Here is a 13,870-nt window from a genome sequence, read left to right as displayed (position 1 = left end):
CACTTAGTCGAGCAGCTCTTCTTCTTTCTCTCAATTCTTCCCAACCCAAACATTGCAACATTTTTGTAACGCTACTCTTTTGCCGGAAATCACCCAGAACAAATCGAGCTGCTTTTCTTTGGATTTTTTCCAGTTCTTGAATCAAGTAATCCTGGTGAGGGTCCCATACACTGGAACCATACTCTAGTTGGGGTCTTACCAGAGACTTATATGCACTCTCCTTTACATCCTTACTACAACCCCTAAACACCCTCATAACCATGTGCAGAGATCGGTACCCTTTATTTACAATCCCATTTATGTGATTACCCCAGTGAAGATCTTTCCTTATATTAACACCTAGATACTTACAATGATCCCCAAAAGGAATTTTCACCCCATCAACACAGTAATTAAAACTGAGAGGACTTTTCCTATTTGTGAAACTCACAACCTGACTTTTAGCCCCGTTTATCAACATACCATTGCCTGCTGTCCATCTCACAATATTTTCGAGGTCACGTTGCAGTTGCTCACAATCTTGTAACTTATTTATCACTCTATAGAGAATAACATCATCCGCAAAAAGCCTTACCTCTGATTCCACTCCTTTACTCATATCATTTATATATATAAGAAAACATAAAGGTCCGATAACACTGCCCTGAGGAACTCCCCTCTCAACTATTACAGGGTCAGACAAAGCTTCACCTACTCTAACTCTCTGAGATCTATTTTCTAGAAATATAGCAAGCCATTCAGTCACTCTTTTGTCTAGTCCACTTGCACTCATTTTTGCCAGTAGTCTCCCATGATCCACCCTATCAAATGCTTTAGACATGTCAATCACGATACAGTCCATTTGACCTCCAGAATCCAAGATATCTGCTATATCTTGCTGGAATCCTACAAGTTGAGCTTCAGTGGAATAACCTTTCCTAAAACCGAATTGCCTTCTATCGAACCAGTTATTAATTTCACAAACATGTCTAATATAATCAGAAAGAATGCCTTCCCAAAGCTTACATACAATGCATGTCAAACTTACTGGCCTGTAATTTTCAGCTTTATGTCTATCACCCTTTCCTTTATACACAGGGGCTACTATAGCAACTCTCCATTCATCTGGTATAGCTCCTTCGGCCAAACAATAATCAAATAAGTACTTCAGATATGGTACTATATCCCAACCCATTGTCTTTAGTATATCCCCAGAAATCTGATCAATTCCAGCCGCTTTTCTAGTTTTCAACTTTTGTATCTTATTGTAAATGTCATTGTTATCATATGTAAATTTTATTACTTCTTTGGCCTTAGTCTCTTCCTCTATCTCAACATTATCCTTGTAACCAACAATCTTTACATACTGCTGACTGAATACTTCTGCCTTTTGGAGATCCTCACATACACACTCCCCTTGTTCATTAATTATTCCTGGAATGTCCTTCTTGGAACCTGCTTCTGCCTTAAAATACCTATACATACCCTTCCATTTTTCACTAAAATTTGTATGACTGCCAATTATGCTTGCCATCATGTTATCCTTAGCTGCCTTCTTTGCTAGATTCAATTTTCTATTAAGTTCCTTCAATTTCTCCTTACTTCCACGGCCATTTCTAACTCTATTTCTTTCCAGTCTGCACCTCCTTCTTAGTCTCTTTATTTCTCTATTATAATAAGGTGGGTCCTTACCATTCCTTACCACCCTTAAAGGTACAAACCTGTTTTCGCATTCCTCAACAATTTCTTTAAACCCACCCCAGAGTCTGTTTACATTTTTATTTACCGTTTTCCACCGATCATAGTTACTTTTTAGAAACTGCCTCATACCTGCTTTGTCAGCCATATGGTACTGCCTAACAGTCCTACTTTTAAGACCTTCCTTTCTATCACATTTATTTTTAACTACCACAAAAACAGCTTCGTGATCACTAATACCATCTATTACTTCAGTTTCCCTATAGAGCTCCTCTGGTTTTATCAGCACCACATCCAAAATATTTTTCCCTCTGGTTGGTTCCATCACTTTCTGAATCAGCTGTCCTTCCCATATTAACTTATTTGCCATTTGTTGGTCATGCTTCCTGTCGTTCGCATTTCCTTCCCAATTTACATCTGGCAAATTCAGATCTCCCGCTACAATCACATTTCTTTCCATGTTGTTTCCCACATAGCTGACTATCCTATCAAATAATTCCGAATCCGCATCAGTGCTACCCTTTCCTGATCTGTACACTCCAAATATATCAAGTTGCCTATTATCTTTAGAAATGAGCCTTACACCTAGAATTTCATGTGTCTCATCTTTAATTTTTTCGTAGCTTACAAATTCTTCTTTCACCAGAATGAAAACTCCCCCTCCCACCTTTCCTATCCTATCTCTACGATACACACTCCAGTGCCGTGAGAAAATTTCTGCATCCATTATATAATTTCTCAGCCATGATTCAACTCCTATTACAATATCTGGTAAATATATATCTATTAAATTACTTAATTCTATTCCTTTCTTTACAATACTTCTACAGTTCAACACTACCAATTTTATGTCATCCCTACTTGATTTCCAGTTCCCTGTTCCCTTATCACTGCTCCCTAGGCCATCCCGTTTCCCTGAATGTACCTCCCTATTACCCTTCCAAACAAATTTCATAACTTATACGTACCACTGTGGTTTAAATGAAGGCCATCCGAGCGCAGATCCCTATTTCCTACCCACCCATTAGGATCTAGAAATTTCACTCCCAGTTTCCCACATACCCACTCCATAGTCTCATTTAAATCCCCAATCACCCTCCAGTCAGTATCCCTCCTACACAGTATTCCACTAATAACAATCTCCGCTTTCTTAAACTTCACCCGTGCTGCATTTACCAGATCCCACACATCTCCAACTATGTTGGTACTTATATCAGCTTGCCTTACGTTGTTGGTACCAACGTGAAACACTACCACCTTCTCCTTCCCCTCCTCCCTCTCTTCTACTTTCCTCAACATCTGCCTCAACCTAATTCCTGGATAACATTCTACCCTGGTTCCCTTTCCTCCACACACTTCCCCCACGTGTCTAACGATGGAATCCCCCATGACCAGAGCCTCAACCCTACCTACCTCATTTGATCCCCTCCCCTCCTGGTCAGCCCTATCTTTCCTGATAGCTTCAGAAGCTACTTCCTCCTCCCTTTTCTCCTTCCCATGACCCTGTTCCACCTGTCTTTTCCTATCCTCTACTCTACATTTCCCTTTCCTACCTTTTCCCTTCCTCCTACTTCCACGCATCTCAGCAACAGTTCCCTGTCCCTCATCTTCCCTCTGTTGTTCTACCTGGAGTGACTCGTACCGATTTCGCACAGACACCTGTCCTGAATTCTGATCCTGAATAGAGCCCTTGGCCTGCAATCTCCTTCCCCTTAGAACATTAGACCACCTGTCTTCTACAACTCCTCCCTTTCCTTCCCCTCCCTCTTGTACACCTACTGTAACCTGTACATTGTTTGAGGGAGTCCTATCTTCCTTCCTGTCTTCTGTGAGAATCCTAATTATCTCCCTCAGACTTTCCAACTCCTCCCTCATACCCCTCAATGCCTCACCACACCCACAATAGGTACACTCACGCTCCTTAGCCATTCTTTACGGGGGGGGAAATTTTAAATTAAAAAATAAAATAAATTATTTGCAAAAAAAAAAAAAATGAACGGAGGGATATATTGTCTGGGATAGTACACAACAATAAGGTAATTAATATACGACTACACTACAATACTACTTAGTCGTGCTCTATTTTTTTTATCCTACAACCCCTAACAGGATAAAAGCTGCTGTTAATTACTGAATATCGAAAGTAATACACAAGAACTACACAATTCCAAACTGCAATTAAGCCTATCCTAATTTCAACAATATTTTAGTAAGAGTTTCTACGGATACCTCTACTACACCAGCACTACACAAATATTTTACAATAATAAAATAAGCACACTAAATTCTAATAGGATATTACTCGTATACTACTGTACAGTACACTACAGTAATTTTGAACTACTTTCAGACGTATCCTAATTACGATACCGGTACCGTACCGTATGTCACTACTAAGCATAACAGAAATGAAATTTGCAAGAACTACTGTACTCAAAGATTACCAACGAAGCTAAATGCTTAGACAAATTATTAGTATTACGGTCTAATAGATATACACGAAAGATAACACACGTATATAGCAGGCAAGATACGGCACTATCTAAATGTACTGTATCTATACTACAATGTATCTACACTACACTACACTGCGTTTGGTTAAATGCTTAAGTATCAAAAGGATTGCCGTACACGAAGAAAAACACGAATATAACTGGCAAGATACTATCTAATATATTATACCTTATCTTCACTACAATTCTACTGAAATGTGGTTATGTGATTATTACAGCTGGTGGATTACTATTATTTTCCCTACTCCACGGGACGGAGAAAAAAAAAAGGTGTCCTTAATTAGGCCTACTGAAAAATACGAGGTTGTCTACAATAATTTCTCAAATATTTCTATCAAAACTACTACTACTACTCCAGGGACTTGAACTGCAATTACTGGGATATATGAACTTTATTATTATTAGCTAACCGCTCATAGGCCCATAGGGAATCTGAAATATTTATCCTGAATGAGTAAATTTATAATACCAATATAAATGGTCCGTTATTGGACATAATGAGTTAGCAGGTAAATTTATAATGTCCAATAACGGACCATTTATATTGGTATTATAAATTTACTCATTCAGGACAAATATTTCAGATTCCCTATGGGAATCAACATCTATATCACATACCACTTAGTCGAGCAGCTCTTCTTCTTTCTCTCAATTCTTCCCAACCCAAACATTGCAACATTTTTGTAATGCTACTCTTTTGTCGGAAGTCACTCAGAACAAATCGAGCTGCTTTTCTTTGGATTTTTTCCAGTTTTTGAATCAGGTAATCCTGGTGAGGGTCCCATACACTGGAACCATACTCTAGTTGGGGCCTTACCAGAGACTTATATGCACTCTCCTTTACATCCTTACTACAACCCCTAAACACCCTCATAACCATGTGCAGAGATCGATACCCTTTATTTACAATCCCATTTATGTGATTACCCCAGTGAAGATCTTTCCTTATATTAACACCTAGATACTTACAATGATCCCCAAAAGGAACTTTCACCCCATCAATGCAGTAATTAAAACTGAGAGGACTTTTCCTATTTGTGAAACTCACAACCTGACTTTTAGGCCCGTTTATCAACATACCATTGCCTGCTATCCATCTCACAACATTTTCGAGGTCATGTTGCAGTTGCTCACAATCTTGTAACTTATTTATCACTCTATAGAGAATAACATCATCCGCAAAAAGCCTTACCTCCGATTCCACTCCTTTACTCATATCATTTATATATATATAAGAAAACATAAAGGTCCGATAACACTGCCCTGAGGAACTCCCCTCTCAACTATTACAGGGTCAGACAAAGCTTCACCTACTCTAACTCTCTGAGATCTATTTTCTAGAAATATAGCAACCCATTCAGTCACTCTTTTGTCTAGTCCAATTGCACTCATTTTTGCCATTAGTTTCCCATGATCTACCCTATCAAATGCTTTAGACAGGTCAATCGCGATACAGTCCATTTGACCTCCAGAATCCAAGATATCTGCTATATCTTGCTGGAATCCTACAAGTTGAGCTTCAGTGGAATAACCTTTCCTAAAACTGAATTGCCTTCTATCAAACCAGTTATTAATTTCACAAACATGTCTAATGTAATCAGAAAGAATGCCTTCCCAAAGCTTACATACAATGCATGTCAAACTTACTGGCCTGTAATTTTCAGCTTTATGTCTATCACCCTTTCCTTTATACACAGGGGCTACTATAGCAACTCTCCATTCATCTGGTATAGCTCCTTCGACCAAACAATAATCAAATAAGTACTTCAGATATGGTACTATATCCCAACCCATTGTCTTTAGTATATCCCCAGAAATCTGATCAATTCCAGCCGCTTTTCTAGTTTTCAACTTTTGTATCTTATTGTAAATGTCATTGTTATCATATGTAAATTTTATTACTTCTTTCGCCTTAGTCTCTTCCTCTATCTCGACATTATCCTTGTAACCAACAATCTTTACATACTGCTGACTGAATACTTCTGCCTTTTGAAGATCCTCACATACACACTCCCCTTGTTCATTAATTATTCCTGGAATGTCCTTCTTGGAACCTGCTTCTGCCTTAAAATACCTATACATACCCTTCCATTTTTCACTAAAATTTGTATGACTGCCAATTATGCTTGCCATCATGTTATCCTTAGCTGCCTTCTTTGCTAGATTCAATTTTCTAGTAAGTTCCTTCAATTTCTCCTTACTTCCACAGCCATTTCTAACTCTATTTCTTTCCAGTCTGCACCTCCTTCTTAGTCTCTTTATTTCTCTATTATAATAAGGTGGGTCCTTACCATTCCTTACCACCCTTAAAGGTACAAAAATGTTTTCGCATTCCTCAACAATTTCTTTAAACCCATCCCAGAGTCTGTTTACATTTTTATTTACCGTTTTCCCCCAATCATAGTTACTTTTTAGAAACTGCTTCATGCCTGCTTTATCAGCCATATGGTACTGCCTAACAGTCCTACTTTTAAGACCTTCCTTTCTATCACATTTATTTTTAACTACCACAAAAATAGCTTCATGATCACTAATACCATCTATTACTTCAGTTTCCCTATAGAGCTCATCCGGTTTTATCAGCACGACATCCAGGATATTTTTCCCTCTGGTTGCTTCCATCACTTTCTGAATCAGCTGTCCTTCCCATATTAACTTATTTGCCATTTGTTGGTCATGCTTCCTGTTGTTCGCATTTCCTTCCCAATTTACACCTGGCAAATTCAGATCTCAAGTAACAACTCTCATTATTGTTCCGTATTGAAGATGACGTTAGGCATAGATATCAAGGATAATTTAATAAAAAAACCACCTATTCAATACTTTCCACGTTTAATGTGGTTATTATCTACATGATTTTATATAGACTTATTTGGTCAGGTACATGTTTCACCCATTATTTTGGGCATCTTCAGCCTGTAAACAACCTTTAGGTCAAGGTTTGGGACCTTTTTAACCAATATAAACATACCTATATATACACTATATACAACATATACATTATATACAATATATACAAACATAAGTTAATACAGTTAAGTTTTTTGGTCCTAATCTATCTAATATGGAAAATGTCCAAAACTAAAATGGATCTTCTTTTCGGTGAAGAGGATTGCATATCGGGGTTTATGTGACCCCTGTAACATATTAATTTCTTGACGTATCGTGCCTGGTGACAGGATGTGTCGTCAACAATAAGTGGAGATTGAACTGATTGTAGGTTGGTCAAGATTGAAAATATAAATTTAAATGTGTTTAAACTTGGCAGTTCTATTCTGGTTAACTTAAAATGTTCAAAAATAAAAATAAAATGAAACGGATCTTCTTTTTTGAGAAGGGGTTGTATTAAAACTGGAGCTTGTTTATCCTGGATGTCGTGCTGATAAAGAAGATCCGTTTCATTTTATTTTTATTTTTGAACATTTTAAGTTAACCAGAATAGAACTGCCAAGTTTAAACACATTTAAATTTATATTTTCAATCTTGACCAACCTACAATCAGTTCAATCTCCACTTATTGTTGATGACACATCCTGTCACCAGACACGATACGTCAAGAAATTAATATGTTACAGGGGTCACATAAACCCCGATATGCAATCCTCTTCACCGAAAAGAAGATCCATTTTAGTTTTGGACATTTTCCATATTAGATAGATTAGGACCAAAAAACTTAACTGTATTAACTTATGTTTGTATATATTGTATATAATGTATATGTTGTATATAGTGTATATATAGGTATGTTTATATTGGTTAAAAAGGTCCCAAACCTTGACCTAAAGGTTGTTTACAGGCTGAAGATGCCCAAAATAATGGGTGAATCATGTACCTGACCAAATAAGTCTACATAAAATCATGTAGATAATAACCACATTAAACGTGGAAAGTATTGAATAGGTGGTTTTTTTATTAAATTATCCTTGATATCTATGCCTAAATTCAGATCTCCCGCTACAATCACATTTCTTTCCATGTCGTTTCCCACATAGCTGACTATCCTATCAAATAATTCCGAATCCGCATCAGTGCTACCCTTTCCCGATCTGTACACTCCAAATATATCAAGTTGCCTATTATCTTTAGAAATGAGCCTTACACCTAGAATTTCATGTGTCTCATCTTTAATTTTTTCGTAGCTTACAAATTCTTCTTTCACCAGAATGAACACTCCCCCTCCCACCATTCCTATCCTATCTCTATGATACACACTCCAGTGCCGTGAGAAAATTTCTGCATCCATTATATCATTTCTCAGCCATGATTCAACTATTACAATATCTGGTAAATATATATCTATTAAATTACTTAATTCTATTCCTTTCTTTACAATACTTCTACAGTTTAACACTAACAATTTTATGTCATCCTACTTGATTTCCAGTTCCCTGTTCCCTTATCACTGCTCCCTAGGCCATCCCGTTTCCCTGAATGTACCTCCCTATTACCCTTCCAAACAAATTTCATAACTTATACGTACCACTGCGGTTTAAATGAAGGCCATCCGAGCGCAGATCCCTATTTCCTACCCACCCATTAGGATCTAGAAATTTCACTCCCAGTTTCCCACATACCCACTCCATAGTCTCATTTAAATCCCCAATCACCCTCCAGTCAGTATCCCTCCTACACAGTATTCCACTAATAACAATCTCTGCTTTCTTAAACTTCACCCGTGCTGCATTTACCAGATCCCACACATCTCCAACTATGTTGGTACTTATATCAGCTTGCCTTACGTTGTTGGTACCAACGTGAAACACTACCACCTTCTCCTTCCCCTCCTCCCTCTCTTCTACTTTCCTCAACATCTGCCTCAACCTAATTCCTGGATAACATTCTACCCTGGTTCCCTTTCCTCCACACACTTTCCCCACATGTCTAACAATGGAATCCCCCATGACCAGAGCCTCAACCCTACCCACCTCATTTGATCCCCTCCCCTCCTGGTCAGCCCTATCTTTCCTGATAGCTGCAGAAGCTACTTCCTCCTCCCTTTTCTCCTTCCCATGACCCTGTTCCACCTGTCTTTTCCTATCCTCTACTCTACATTTCCCTTTCCTACCTTTTCCCTTCCTCCTACTTCCACGCATCTCAGCAACAGTTCCCTGTCCCTCATCTTCCCTCTGTTGTTCTACCTGGAGTGACTCGTACTGATTTCGCACAGACACCTGTCCTGAATTCTGATCTTGAATAGAGCCCTTAGCCTTATCGCGTACTCTCAAGGAGGTATAGCACGACAGTATTTGCACGACCCAGGGCAGTGAGAACAGGGAAATACCCAATAGAAGGTCGTAGCAACACGTGGAAGATTACTAGGGCCCACCGAGGTCAGGTGGATTAAGAACAAACAAATTACAACTAAATAAAATAAGTTACTACTGACTAAAATAAAACAATGATTTGAAGGAAATACTGAATTTAATTGGAAAAGAAATGTTTAAGTCTTTCATTAAAATAATTCTTTTGAAAAAATTAAAGATAAAATGCGGCGAGATCTCGTTTTTAAAAAAGATAAAAAGTAAAGAAAACCCTTAAACAGACCTTGGGATCCCAGAACTACAGCTAGTAAATTACAGTAAATTAATGCAGCAAAAGGTAAAACTTGACTGCAGCACGAGAGGAGAAAACGGTTCCTTATGAGACAATCACTGGTTATAGAAGAGTAAACTCCAAACAATATCTCCTCAGAATAAGTTCCATCAAGGGCAAACAGAGAAATTGAATTAATTCACAAATTAAGAATTAGCAAGAACGAAACGTGAAAGGAAATAAACATTAAACTCTAAACACGGATCCCGCGGTTGACTCAGCAGTCTTCACAATCGTCCAAATCAATCAACATCATCTCCTTGACAACACCAAATAATACTCACGACAGACAACGAGAGTCAGCTGTTAGCTAGTAACAGAGAGCTCCCATCACAGTTATGTTTACGAGTGCCGTCATAGAAACCGGGTCACATGAACCCAGGCAAATGGCTGCCCATCAACAACCGAGGAAGTCAAATGAACCGTTTTCTTCTCACTAACCAACCTTTTTCCAGAATGAACTAATAACATACACAAAAATTGAAAACAATAAGAATTAACCCACCCATAATATAATGCTTGAAAAATACTATTCAGATGCCACAGTCAATGAGTAACATCAGATTCTAGCAGTTACATTTCATTTGAATTTTAAGATGAAAAGTACAACATAACTCGCTTTGAAATAATTAATAGGTGTAAACATAGCCAACATTTTACATTAAAGAAAACCCCAATAACTTAAATTATATCGTTATTACGAAGTGTAACATCATGTCGAAACATATTCAAATGTAAATCCTTGGTTATAGAAAGATCATGCACAATATAATTTAGAATTTTCCCGCTTCGAAGGACCAAAACAATTCGACTTTCAGTTAGCATGCATTTCTTGAGATGAATCCAGACCCCAGATCTGCCCTCATAAGCCAAAAAGACGTAACTGACAATTTTTCACATTTTGCGTTATAGACATATGTATATGTTTTGAACCATGGGGAATCCAAAAAACTAAGCCAAAAAGTCGTATCTCTGCTAGTTTATGAGATACAGAGCTATCGGGTTGCCGTATCTACACCTAATTTGCAAGGTTACTAAAGGCAGAAAGCAGTAACTTACACATACTACAGAAGAAAGCAGTATCTACATGTACTTACTGCTTTCTGGCTTAGCACATGTAAGTTACTACTTTCTTCCTTAGCTATTTCTTCTATATGATTCCACTTACGTATTTTTTCCACAGTAACTGAAAAGTGAAAACTGCCTTAGACCCCAAGAAATGATAACTATCATTAATACATGCCAAGTTATTTTAGCCGTTTCAAGTAACTGTTCACTTTAGGAAATGTTGAAAGGATAAATGTTAAAAGAAAAACTTGCCACCAAGATTCCAGGAGTAGAAGTTTTGTATATTTATTTGTCAATGATGGAGAAAAGAAGATAGTCTGTAAAACCTTCTTTCTTGGAACACTTGGTTATGATCCAAAAAATGATAAAGCTATATTTAACACACTAAAAGAAAGTGACATTATCCCAAAACCAGACAAGCGTGGGCAGCACCCTCCTGCAAACAAAATTGACACAGGTGTTATTCGAGATCACATTATGAAATACAACCCATGCGTCTCTCATTATCGGAGGGAGCATGCTCCTTTAAGAAGGTATTTATCTTCTGAAATTAACATTGTTACAATGCATAAAGACTTCACAGAAGAAAATCCAAGAGTGAAGTGTTCATATGATAAATATCGCTCTGTTGTCGCAGATATGAACATTTCATTTACAACATTAGGCCATGAGGAGTGCGAAAAGTGCGAGACCCACAAGAACCACGACAGTGATCATTACAAAGAACCAAATCCTTCATGCAATCAATGCCAAATTTGGTTACAACACAAAAGAAAATACACAGAAGCTCGCAAATCATACCAGAGCTATATTGATAAAGTAAACGCTTTAGAGTACAATTAGGTAGTGAGTGGAAAAAATATAGTTTACCCTATGAATCTGCAAAAGTTATTATGTTACCAATGATTGAACAGTTTAAAGAGGTCATTTTCACAAAAAGAATTGTAGCTTTTAACGAATCCTTCATTCCTTTAGGGACTCAAAACAAACACCTGAAGCCGATTGCATGCATATGGCATGAAGGTTGTTCTGGAAGAAAGAAACACGATATCATGAGTGCTTTGCATAGTTTTTTTATTCTTAACAGGGATGCTACCAAGATAGTGATTTGGATGGACAACTGCGCATCACAAAATAAAATAAAAATTGGGCTTTATTTTCCTACTTAGTTTGGCTGGTAAACTCTAAGGAAGTAGAAGCTGAAGTGGTGGAATTAAACTACCTGGAAGCAGGTCACACTTTTATTTCTGCTGACAGCTTTCACCACCAGGCAGCAAAAAATTTAAGGCAAAAGGGTAAAGTTTATGACTTTGATGACTTTGCAGAAGCCGTGCAAAACTGTAATTCTGGAAAAGTTTCTGTATCGAAACTCACTAGTCCTTCAAATTTTTTTGATGCGTTCAACTACAGCTCATCTCATGTTATTACGAAGACAGAGCCAAGGCCTTATTTGTCTGACATTGTACAGGTCACATTTCAAAGAGGAACTTTAAATTTGAAGTACAAAAATGATTATAATGAGCAACCCATTGAATTAACGTTTTTTTAAAAACAGTACTTAAAGAAGAATCCGGTCCCAAGGCCACCTACTAGAACAACTTTAAGAGGTATCAATAAGGAGAAGCAGGAGGAAATCTTCAAAAAGTTGGTACCATTGATGCCAGAGAGTCGACGCAAGTTCTGGGAAAACTTGCCACTATGTGACGTACCTGACTTACTTTTAGAATGTGATGATTAGCTTAGTTTAAAGAACTTATTTTAAGCCTTAAATATTTGAGTTTGTTATTATCCCGAATATGTTGCTGCCCTCAGATTCTGCCATGACAACTCCTTCAAAATATGAAGGCAAAAAGCAGTAAGTGTAAGTTACTGCCTTTTCCCTTAAAAAGTAATATTCCAATATATTTAGTGCACTAAGGAAAAAAGCAGTAAGTGCACTTACTGCCTTTTGGCTTAGTAAATACACCAATCAAAAGCAGTACTTGTAAATTAAACTGTGAAAGAGTAATATGTTCCCAAAGCAAACCATAAAATTGATTTTAAAACTAACAAATAGGTATATATAGCGAAAGAATTTTGGCAATGTGACATTTCTAACATAAAAAATCTTTCGAAATGTTAAACACTTTAATTTCTGGGTTCCATGTTGAATGCAGTTACGTCTTTTTGGCTTAGGAGGGCAGAGATCAAGACTTTAGGGTCATCAATACTCACAGTCTTGCCGAAAATATAATAAAGAAAACAAAAGGAAATGCAGGCATTTTGGTTCTCGCCGGATGGCGAGTAATTCACCCAGTGTCGAATACCATGACTCCTGCTTCCTCTTCACTTAATTTTCAATATCCTTTTTCACCAGCAGCGATGAGATCGAATCCTTTTTAGTCAACAACCTTCAACAACGGACTACAATACTCAAAACAAAGACTGGTCGGTGTATAATACATAGATATCCATGGAGGTCGTAGATCACGAGAACAAGTTGAGTACGGAGAATGCCGCTAGATGGTAGACCGATGCAGATAGCGGGTCTCACACCAGGACACGGCTCCCGTGAATCACGCAGATCTCAAGAGATTGCGGGCACATCCAGAATCTAAAGTGATGTTCCATTACAATCAACGGGGCATGACGTTTTTGGAAAGTTGACTTTGATTAGATGAGTTAATCCCCAGGTACTCAGATACCTTTAAACTCTTCAAATACCATCAGAGCCTGCAATCTCCTTCCCCTTAGAACATTAGACCACCTGTCTTCTACAACTCCTCCCTTTCCTTCCCCTCCCTCTTGTACACCTACTGTAACCTGTACATTGTTTGAGGGAGTCCTATCTTCCTACCTGTCTTCTGTGAGAATCCTAATTATCTCCCTCAAACTTTCCAACTCCTCTTGCCCCCCCCCCCCCCCCCCCCGTATCTCCTTCCCACCAACCATTCAAAATATAAAATTTACCTCCAGCACATAGTTCCAACAGCTTTAATCCATAACCATTTCTGTCTTTATCTGCACATCGCCTTCCTACC

This window comes from Anabrus simplex, chromosome 8 (genome assembly GCF_040414725.1).
Source record: "Anabrus simplex isolate iqAnaSimp1 chromosome 8, ASM4041472v1, whole genome shotgun sequence".
Taxonomy (NCBI): domain Eukaryota; kingdom Metazoa; phylum Arthropoda; class Insecta; order Orthoptera; family Tettigoniidae; genus Anabrus; species Anabrus simplex.
This window is presented reverse-complemented; position numbering follows the sequence as displayed.